At 39.6% G+C, this 12,097-nt stretch overlaps 1 pseudogene; it reads right to left on the reverse strand.

Moving 5' to 3' along the window:
* Positions 1 to 786: 786 nt before the first annotated feature.
* On the reverse strand, positions 787 to 6,328 carry LOC132314878 (seipin-1-like; annotated as a pseudogene).
* Positions 6,329 to 12,097: the final 5,769 nt, after the last annotated feature.

Below are 12,097 nucleotides of genomic sequence, written 5' to 3' on the forward strand. Positions count from 1 at the left end.
TTTCCTTCATTTCCTCGCCTCTTCTGACCTACCAAACAAAGAAAAGACTTTCCTTCTCTTTCCTTGTCTCCTCTTCCTTCCTTCCATCGTTCGATCTTCGGCACCAAACAAGCTGTTAAGGCTGTTAGTGAATTAAGGAATGTTTTTGAATTCATATTCTCACATTCAGTATTCGCTAGCTCGTCTTGTCTGACTCATGAAATGTATGTCTCTTGCATTTTCACATTAAGTCCCACTGCACAGGGTTAGCTTCTTTACATTGTTTTGTCAGGGCATCAATTAGGGTTAGCAGATGCTGAATATATAAAATAACTGGCAATGAAAGAAAAGAAAAAGGGAGTAAAGTGCTTGATCCTTTCCATCTTCCTGTTCAAAAGAGGAAAAAAAGGCAACCCTTTTAGATCACCATATTTCAAATATGAGATTTTACAACTTCCATATTAAGGAGAAATTGTCAACTACTGTTTGGTCCTTTGGTCGGGACCGACGTTCTTCTGCCACTGCTGGCCATTGGCCCAAACCGTATGAACTCTCCTCCCCAAACACACAGGTGGAGATTCAAACCCCACATGGGGGCAATGTGTAGAGGGTGGGTGCATGTGTGTGTGTGTTGCTTACCTACCCTAAAAGAAAAAAAGTTGGGGTCCTTCAGTTTCAAAGTAAAATATCTTTTTCAAAATGCATTCAGTAGTTTCTGGTGCTTGGTTGTTTGTAAAATATTTTTTACACATTTCAAGTAAAATGAAAGTAACATTTACTCCCACAGGGACATTCCCATTGGGGCTCTTTCTCTTCCTTTTCATCTTCAACTCACAGGTTGAAGCTAAGTATTTGAGTTTGCTATATCTTCACTTGATTTAAAATGCGTGTACTATATATGTAACACAAACAAACTGCAAAGGACTTCTTAATGGAATGTTACAAAATTTCCTTACAAGTATAATTACATATATTGAACAACAAGAACGTCAAAACTTACCTGTCAACCCAGGCTCCGAAATGGACTGATTCTGAATCCCCATCATCTTCTCCAACAACCGTGCTCGTGTCGTCTCTAGTCACACTCATATCTTCTCTAGCTATGGTAATGCTCGAAGCAGACGAGCCTTCAGCCTCGGGCAAATACCCTTGCAACAGCATTGCCTTCCTCTTGCTTCTACTTCGACGCCATCTTCGCAATGTCTCTGAAACATCCCTTTCCTCTCTAGCCCTTTGACGTGGTTGATCACTTGGTTCTTTTGACACTTCCTTGGTCGAAGATCGCTTGAAATTTGCTGCTATCTTTGGGAAGATGAGTGGCCTAAAGCAACAGCCAAGAATTGCAAGAGGCATAATGTACATATTGAGTGAAGTCCACACATAAAATGTCCATTTCCAACGGCACACAATTTCTTTTCCTCGAGAGAGCTGAGAGTTCAGGAAAATCTCAGCTTCGTATATCTGGGGAAGAGAATAAGTTCCGGGCCACGGAATCAAGGTTATTCTGATACATTTCGTCCTCGGCTTCCCTTCCTTGTGCTTTAATACTGCAATGACTATCTTCTGGGTTTCAGATGTTATTCCTAGTATCAGGGGTATACTTGTAAGAAATGTCCGCATGAGCCGAACCAGAAGGCTTCGAAACCGCAACATGCAGGGCTGGCTAGATTTAGCCATTATATCTCCATTAGTTGATATGAGTTCTGCGGTCAACTGATAACAAAACTCATGAATAACAACTATTCAACACAAATTGAAGTTCAATATTCATTGCTTTTCTGTTAATTTTATCAATCATCAAACCCAACATAAGCTCTTATTTTAAGAAAAAGAATTACCCATTTGCAACTGATTGATCAAGGAACATGAAACACTATTGTGGGAATCATTGACATTAGAACCAGAAAGCTAGAGGGACAAAAAGATATAGTAAACATCCTAAAACATATATAGAAGTATAATAAGTAGAAATAAAAAACTTATAACCTTGCTACTAAATCGTTTCGTATTTATCAAACTTAGAACATGGCTGGAGAGATGGATAGTGATGTAACCAGTAGAGTTGGAGTGGGTTGGACAAAATGGAGGCAAGTTAGTGGGATTTTATGGGATGCAAGTATAACACATAGGCTAAAGGGAAAACCTATAGGATTGTTTGTAGACCAACTATGTTGTATGGAGCGGAATGTTGGGTCCTAAAAAAGAAACAAGAACAATGCCTTTATGTTGCGAAATGTTAAGATGGATGAGTGGAGTAAACAGAAGAGATAGGATCATTAATGAAAATGTGAAGTGGTGTACCTCCCATTGGTGAGAAAATTTGAGAGGGTAAATTTAGATGGTTTTGTCATATATAGCCGAAACCTAGCGATGCATTGGTCAAACGAGGAAGACTAGTTATAATAGAAGGTAAGCAATTAAAGAGAGAGGCCAAAATTAACATACGAGGGATGAGGTAATTATAAATGATTTTAAAATATTAAATATAGTAGGTGAATTGTTATGTAATAAAAAATTTTGGAGAGAGAGAATTCATGTGACCCACTCCATTTATATGGGATTAAGGTAAAGTTAATAATGATGATGTGGATAGTTCTGGGCAAGATCTAATTGATAGGTGGGATGCAGAGATTCCTCTGTGCCTTCGGCAGCCAGATAATGGTGAGTTGTGTCTAACTATTAATGATTAAAATGACAGTAGAACTAGCTTCTGTAGGGGGGAGTCATGATAAAAAGTGCTCCCTTTGGTACTTTGTTTGGAGAGTTACATGGAGATGTCAAATTTATGTTCATTATGATAATTCAGCAATTAATGTGTGCCATGTGTATTTTAATTTAGCCGCGGTGTATCAGGTGGACATCCTTAATTATGTCATTCATGTCTTTATATCATCCGGTTCTCTTAGAGTGACATTTTAATCACATATAATCATTGGTACCATATTCTGATAATAGAGGCCTACAAGATGTAAATTTCGGCTACAAGAGCAAGGGACCAATATGGCAATATTATTAGCTTAGTACCATATTCTCAGACACGCATTTGTTCCATTGGAGACTCAACCCTAAGGAAATAACATTCGGGCTGATCCCTTTTGGGTGTATCAATCCTCAACTGTACCAGAGTAGTGCAGACAATGGGTTTGTATGTGTGGAGTTAAGATATGCACATAAAAATTACAAAGATTCTCATTGTTCGATCAAATAAAGAGGTTGAAATTATTAGGTTGCCGTTCAGAAATTCAAAGATATGATGGCAGCAACTATGACAATCTTATGGTCCATTATTAGATGTGACTATTTATGCGGGAATTTGATTTGTCATAGTTTAGGACTCTCAGGTGCTTTATCAATTAGTTAACTTAGAAATTCAACAATTGTTTATCTTCTCCATTTCGCATCATGGACCCCTTCTCGACTGATAGAAGTATTCTTTCATGGGATCTAAAAAGGACAGTGGCAAACATCAAAAGAAAATCTCTAAGAAGTCGGACTAGATGATTGTGTTCAGGGTTGACAAATGGGCGAGTTGGGTCGGATTTCGGTTGGATGAAAAATAGACGGGTCAACATGAGTTAAGACCCATATTCAACTCGTTCATAAAAATGAGCGAGTTAAAAATGAGCAGAATCAACCGTTATGACCCGTGGATCCATTAATTATTATTTTTTAAAAAAATTTTAATTATTTTTAAATTTTTTTAATTATTTAAAAAAAAAAAATTTCACCAAACCTCCAACACTCCTCTGATACCTAATCTTATCTTATCCCTATTTCCAAAAACATCAGGCGTTTTCCGACGAGGGAAAGTTGAGATCGAAGTCGCGAGCTGTGTTCAGCTTGACGTCGCTCTGGTTCAAGTCAATTACAGAGGACGAGTCGAAGTCACTCTGGACCCCACCACCGCAGTGTGCGTTGGTGCGGAAAGTCGTCGTCGTGTGATCGAACATCAGCCGCTGATTCTGAAGCTGATGGAGATAGTCCTGATTCATCCTCTCATGCCGCAGGATCTGGTCAAAATAGACAACCTGACTCGCTGGCGGCAAAATTTCGGTTACCGGAGAAACATGGAACTACTGCTGCAAAAACGGAAACCTCACGGCGGAGCCAAATCGATCTGGACTCTGATTACAACTACTCTTCTTGATCATCATCACATCTATCTTCTTACCACCACCGTTGTTAACGTTCCTACACTCACCTCCTCCCACCGGGAAATTAGTCCTGGCTTTGTTGCCGTGAAACTCCCTCGCAGCAGCATCGTACACCCTGGCCGCCTCCTTCGCCGTGTCGAACGTCCCCAACTACACACGGCTCTTCTTCCCCGGATCTCGAATCTCGGCAGCACATCTCCCCCACGGCCTCTTCTGTACACCCCTAAAATGCACCTCCTTCGCTTCGCCGTTAAATTTGTCAAAAAAATAAATAAATAAATAAATAAATTTTTTTAAAAAAAATTTATTTATTTTTTATTTTTAAATTATTTTTTTGAAAGGTTTTAAATTTTTTATTTTTTTTATTTTTAAAATTTATTTTTTAATTTTTTAATTATTTAAAATTTTTAAAATTATTTTTTAATTATTTATTTTTTTAGAAGAAACTTTTAAAGAGAGAAACTTAGAGATAGGGGATTGATGAGAAACAAATATAGAGAGAGAGAAGATTGTGAGTAGGGATGGCAATAGGGCGGGTGGGGCGGGGATCTCATTCCCCATCCCCATCTCTGATCAAATTTTTTATCCCCATCCCCGCCGCGCCACGCATAACATTTTTTAAATTTCAATTCACCTTCAACAAAATCAACACAGCCATAATATTTTTCAACCTAATAATTAATTTAATAAATCTTCAGCACAATTATAACAATTTAAAACATGATCAGATGTTTGATGCACAACGACTATGTTTTTTCTCTATGTTGCGAAGGAATAGATCTAAGGTTTCACTTTCAGAAGTGAATATATTATATATATAGCTATGTAATTTAGTAATATTTTATAACATATAAGGGCAATAAACAGGGTGGGGTGGGGAGGGGATCCGCCGAGTATGGAGATTTTGCCATCCCTAATTGTGACCGAGAGAATTTTGCAAAAAAAAACGAATTGAGTGCAATATAGAATAGATGTGTGTCGTGTGTTTATTATGTGATGGGTGAAATATGGATTGAATAACCATATTCAACCTATCTTAACCCTTAAATTAAATGGTTAAAAATTACTCAACCCATCTTGACTCTCAAATTAAGTGATTAAAAATTATCCAACCCATCTTAACCCTCAAACTAAATATGGTTCACCAATAACCATTAAAAAGCGGGCGGATATGGGAGGATTGATGGTTTCTGACCCATTTTGCCACCCCTAATTTGTGTTTTGCAGCCATGATCTATTACATTTGGCAGCAGAGAAATCTCACAGAATTCGTCAAATTTCTATTCTAAGGTATTGATTCGATGCTCCCAAACACAATTTCATTATTTTTGAAGAATCAAATGAACCTAACTAAAATCCACCATATATATCAATTTCTTAAAACCATAGAGTCCTACCATGCCTAAATAACTAGTACATTAAATCTGAAATTTATTTGCCGTACAACTTATTTTAACCTTCTTAATTAAGTAAAATTGTCTTTCCTTCACATTTCCCACTGAAATCTTTTTATATGCACCAATTTAATTAAAAGTTGAAACAATAAAAGATGAATTTAAGAGAAAACATATGCATACCTGAAAAACCCCAATATCTCTATTGAAATCAGATTCAGGCATCAAAAGAACCAAAGAAACGTAAAATGTGTCCCCAACTAGCACACCCATCGTCTTATTTTTGTTATATCCTCCAAATCCAAGTCCAAATCCAAATCCTCCACCACCACCACCACCACCAAATGATAAGACATCGTTTGGATGAATATCAGTGTAGTCAAAGTACAACTTCTCTCTCACAATCACAGGCTCCTCCACCCAAAACTGCACCAACCCAACACCCAATATGACTGCCAAAACCATGACCACTGTTAGAACCATCCCCACATACGCAGCACCCAGAAACCCTAACCCTAGCCTCCTCAGCAGGAGGTTGCTGCCATATGCAACCCTTGAAGGGACTGCAGTGGCCGCGGCATGGACCACCGATTCAACTCGGTCTTTCGCCACTTCTACTTGGTAGAGGGACTCAGTAGCCAGGGAGAAGATAGAGATGAAGGGTGAGCAGAGAGAAACCAAGCAGTTGTAGATGATCTCTGCTTGGAAGGACAAGAATTTTGTGAAGAAAAAGAATGGGTTTGGCATGGGGAGGAGGTAATTGTATTACTCCTCCACCACCACCTCCTCCTTCTCCTTCATGATGGCTGGTGGTGGCAGAACAGCTGTGGTAGCTGTTCTGAGGTGGTGTTTTCTTCTTTGGTGAGCTTACATGGTAGAGAGAGACTGCAAAATGGGCTGCCTCCACCTGTATGCGCATGAGAAGAAGTGGTGGCATGCTATCATAAAATGGTGACATCTGTGGTGAAACTAGTCATACTCGAATCTCTTATATATAAAATAAATAATAATATGGGATAATTTCACTTACCTCCCCTGAGGTTAGGCGTAATTACAGGCAATACCCCTTACGTTTCAAAAATTACACTGACCTCCCTTCAATGTTATCGCCGGTTAGTTATGTTAGAATTTTTTGTGAATGTACTAATATACCCCCATATTATATTAATAATGATAATTAATTGTCAAATTACTCTTTTACCCTAATAACATTTTTTCCCTAAAATTAAGATTTCTTTTTGTTTTTTTTCCTTTTTCCTAAAGTTTGACCTTCTTGAGCCCTAGATTTGCAGAACATATACCACAACAAAGCCTCCATCTGCACCGCCGCCATAACAAAGCCACCATATTCACCACTACCACGACGGCCATAGCCACCACCACCACCATAACACAATTACTTACCTCCGATGATGCTATGGAACAAAAGCAGCTACATCTCCGGCGGGGTAACGGAGGCTTGTAAGTGTACCGGCATTAGAGAATGGTCCGGATCCAAAATCTGAGCCCCCGCTTTCTCTCTCTTTCTAGTTCGTAAAGTAATTTTATCGCTGGATCGAAGAGGACAGCCCATGAGTCGGCGAGGAGCTTGAAGGCGGAGTTGGCGAAGGCAAACTTGTTCTTGTCGGGGTGGAGGATAAGTGCGAGCAGGCGGTACTGCCTCTTGGTGAGATCGACCTCGTCGAAGCGGCGGTCGACCTAAAGGATGGAGTACCATCCATGGTGGTTGTTGATGCGGCGATGAGGACCTCCGCAACGGCCATCCTCTTCGTTGCCATAGCCAAGTTCTTGTCGATCGGCGAATACGAGATCTGCAATTTCTTGTTGCTGGCTGAAAAAGAAGTGGGTCAAAGACCAGATCCGTAAGAACTCAACCAAGAAGGCATGGAGGAAGAAGCAGCAGCCGTAACAAACTGCAGATCAACAGATGGTGACTTGCTGCATATATAACAGACCGCGGATCAACAGATGGTGACATATGCAGCAAGTCACCATCTGTTGATCTGCAGTCTGTTACGGCTGCTGCTGGTATGTATATATTTGTCTGTATATAGATTATTGAGGAAAATAGTTATATATAGTCTATTATATATATACACTGTATGGAAAGGTGTAATTTTGAATTTTAAAAAAAATGTGATTATGAGGATATAAGGGTAGTTATGAATTCAAAAGTAAGAAAGAAAATATATTTGTAATTATAGTAAGGGCAAAAATGATATTTCATGTTCAAAATTGAAGGATGCCAACAAAAAAAGGCATTGACCGGCGTTGACTTTCATCAGAAAGGGGAAAGTGTTACGCCAGACCTAACCTTGAGGGAGGTCAGTGTAATTGTAACGACCCTGACCCGGAGTCCCGAACTGCTACACGGGTCCTTACTCGAACCCGAGGTGATCTAGGTCCAACACGACATTTCCAAAGTCAAAGCACCGTTACCACAGCTTTTCTACACTTAAAGACGATCCCATGAACACGAACATGCTGAAAGTGGCAAAATCCGGGATGAAAAGAGAAGCTTGCCAAATAGCCTCATTTCGGTCGACCGAAGTGGAGCTTCGGTCGTCTGAAATGGGCTCCAAAACTTCGGTCGTCCGAATCTCTGTTTCGGACGTCCGAAAGGCAGATGCCGAGAGCAGCAGATTGGTTCGGTCGACCAAACCTCATTTCGGTCGACCGAAGTGAGATCCCAAGAGTGAAGAGTTTGTTTCAGTCGACCGATGCACCATTTCGGTCGATCGAAATAGAGATCCCAAGCCAAGAACCTGATACTCAACTGTTGTGCTATGAAAATGGGGGAGAAACTGAAAAGTGATAAGTGCTTAAATGTTGCACATTTCAGCATCTAAGCTAAGGTATTTTAGTCTTTGCATCTATCTTAATTTTATGTTTTAGTCATAATTTATGTTTATGTGTATTTCAGGGTAATAAAGTTAAAATGAGCTAAGAACGGTCCAATTAAGCCTTTTTGGAGTTAAGCAAAGATTTTCAGACAATGGCACAAAGCGGTCAATTTCGGGCCTTTAATGATGTTCCCAAAGATGAAGAAGCAAACCAAATAGCCCGGGGCAAAAATGGAGCTGAATAAGGCTTAAACGAATTTGTCAACTCTAGGGGGATCAATCCCCAGGGTGGGGAGATCGATCTCCCAGGACTTAGCAACATTACAGTTTTTATTTAATTTTTGGGCTCATTTTGGGAACTGTTGGGCTTTAATGAGATTGTTACTTAAGGCCCAGTGAGCCATTAGATTAGGGTTAGTTTTAGTTTTTATTTAGGTAAAGATTATTAGAGAAATTAATTAAGTTTTATTTTTTATTATTAAAAAAAAAAAGGAAAAAAAAATAATAATAATAATAAAATGGAAATTAAAATGCAACGAAGGAGAAACTCGATACAACTAGTGTTTAATGTCGCTAGAAAGACGTGAGATGTTCTTAATCTTCAAAGTAAATGGGATCTACCAAGAGGGCAGATTCCACATTTCTTTGAAAATTTTGTCCATCAATGTATGGTTTAAGCCTTTGACCATAAACTTTGAAGGTCCCTTCATCTTTTAGATTTTTAAGTTCAACAGCCCCATGAGGTGAGACGGAGATAATTTGATAAGGGCCTTCCCATTTGGTTCGAAGCTTTCCAGGGAAAAATTTGAGCCTAGAGTTGAATAACCAAGCCTTTTGACCGGCTTCAAAGGACTTTTTTACAATATGTTTATCATGAAATGCTTTTGTCCTTGCCTTGTAAATTTTTGAACTATCATAGGCATCATTTCTCAATTCCTCTAGCTCATTGAGTTGGAGTAAACGGTCCTTTCCAGCCTTATCAAGATCAAAGTTGAGCCTTTTTATTGCCCAAAGTGCTTTGTGTTCTAACTCAACCGGAAGATGACAAAGCTTCCCATAAACAAGTCTATATGGAGACATGCCTATTGGAGTCTTGTAAGCTGTCCGGTAAGCCCACAAAGTATCGTTCAATTTTCTTGACCAATCTTTTCGGGTCGGATTGACAGTTTTCTCAAGAATATGCTTGATTTCCCTATTTGACACCTCGACTTGCCCACATGTTTGGGGATGGTAGGGAGTGGCCACTTTATGTGTAACGGAGTATTTCAAGAAAAGTTGCTTCAAGAATTGATTACAGAAATGTTTTCCTCCATCACTTATCATAGCCCTTGGCATACCAAAACGAGCAAAGATATTTGATTTAACGAATGCAATTACCACGGAGTGGTCATTCGTTTTGGTAGCACAAGCCTCAACCCACTTTGAAACATAATCAACGGCAACGAGGATGTATTGAAAGCCATAAGACATTGGGAATGGTCCCATAAAGTCTATGCCCCATACATCGAAGATTTCAACTACAAAGATTGAAGTTAAGGGCATCATGTCTCTCTTTGACATTGATCCCAACTTTTGACCCCGAACACACACCTTACAAAAGTTATAGGCATCTCGGTGGATAGTAGGCCAGAAGAGCCCACTTTGAAAAACCTTCAAAGCTGTCTTTTTTCCACTAAAATGCCCACCACAAGCAAGTGTGTGACAAAACACAAGGACGCTCGGAACTTCACTTTCCGGCACACATCTCCTGATGATTTGATCCGGGCAATAACGAAACAGAATGGGATCTTCCCAATAGTATTTCCGGATGGTAGCAAAGAATCGGTCATTTTCTTGTTTTGACCAAGTAATGGGAAGTTTGCCGATTACAAGATAATTAACAATGTCGGCGAACTAAGGCAACGTCCCATTTGAGATTTGAAAGAGTTGTTCATCCGAAAATGATTCATGAATTTCAAGATTTGAAGAAGATTCAACCATTAATCTAGACAGATGATCGGCAACGACATTGTCGGAGCCCTTTTTATCCTTGATTTCAAAGTCAAATTCTTGAAAAAGTAGGATCCATCTTATCAAGCGAGGTTTGGTTTCCTTTTTCATAAAAGATGCCTAAGAGCGGCATGATCGGAAAACACAATTACCTTGGATCCTAAGAGATATGACCGAAATTTATCAAGGACATATACTACGGCAAGTAACTCTTTCTCGGTGGTAGAATAGTTCAATTGGGCACCTGAGAAAGTCTTACTCGCATAGTATATAGCATATGGTAGTTTACCTACCCTTTACCCCAAAACAGCACCCATTGCGAAGTCGGAAGCATCACACATAATCTCAAATGGTAATGACCAATTTGGAGGTTGCATGATGGGAGCGGATGATAGAAGAGTACGAAGTTGATGAAAAGCATTTAGGCATGCTTCATCAAAGACAAATGGAGTCTCCTTGGCAAGAAGGTTGCACAAAGGTCTAGCAATTTTGCTAAAGTCTTTGATGAACCGGCGATAAAAACCGGCATGTCCTAGAAAGGAGCGGATTTCTCTCACCGTAGTAGGTGGAGACAATTCAGAAATTAGCTCAACTTTCGCTCTATCTACTTCTATTCCTCTTTTAGAGATGACATGTCCAAGCACGATTCCTTCTTGAACCATGAAATGGCTCTTTTCCCAACTTAATACAAGATTAGTCTCACGACATCTTTGAAGCACTTTTTTAAGATTTTGGAGACACGAATCAAATGAGGACCCAAAAACCGAGTAGTCATCCATGAAGACTTCTAAATACTTCTCCACCATGTCCGAAAAAATTGACATCATACACCTTTGGAAAGTGGCAGGAGCATTGCACAATCCGAAAGGCATCCGTCGATAAGCAAATGTACCGAAAGGACATATGAATGTGGTCTTTTCTTGATCCAATGGATCTAAGGCCACTTGATTGTACCCTGAATAACCATCTAGGAAGCAATAGTATTGTTGCCCAGCCAATCTTTCCAAGATTTGGTCAATGAAAGGTAATGGAAAATGGTCTTTCCTAGTGGCAGAATTTAGCTTTCGGTAATCTATGCAAACACGCCATGAAGTGGCGGTGCGTTTCGAGATGAGATCACGCTTAGCATTTTCAACAACTGTGATTCCCGACTTTTTGGGAACCACTTGAGTTGGACTAACCCACTTGGAATCAGAGATAGGATAAATGATTCCCGCATCTAGAAGTTTCATAACCTCCTTCATGACAACTTCCTTCATATTTGGGTTCAATCTCCTTTGAGCATCCCTAAATGGCTTTTCATCCTCTTCCATGTGTATGCGATGCATACAAATAGAAGGGTCAATGCCTTTTAAGTCAGCCACACTCCATCCAATGGCTTCTTTGTTAGCTTTAAGCACTTCCAAAAGATCATTCTCTTGGTCATTTTCAAGATTGGAAGCAATGATGACCGGAAGAGTCTCTTTTGGGCCTAAGAAGGCGTATTTCAGATTTGATGGAAGGGGCTTAAGCTCAAGAATAGGAGGAGAGATGAGAGATGGAACTGGTGGAGTACTAGAGAGTGAAGGAAGAGGTTCTTTCTTGCTTTTCCAAGGTGGGTAATCCAAAGTGGCCACAGAGTCCATTAAAACATTCACCTCACTTATGGATCCTTCTGTGTCAAAACCACAACTTTCAAACATTTCGCAAAGGCACGCCTCAAGAGGATCCTTAGATAAAATAGAAGGAAGAGTCTCCT

Source organism: Cornus florida, unplaced genomic scaffold (genome assembly GCF_030987335.1).
Source record: "Cornus florida cultivar Cherokee Brave unplaced genomic scaffold, ASM3098733v1 CherokeeBrave_3.0.0_Hap2_Chr06, whole genome shotgun sequence".
In the NCBI taxonomy this organism is placed as follows: domain Eukaryota; kingdom Viridiplantae; phylum Streptophyta; class Magnoliopsida; order Cornales; family Cornaceae; genus Cornus; species Cornus florida.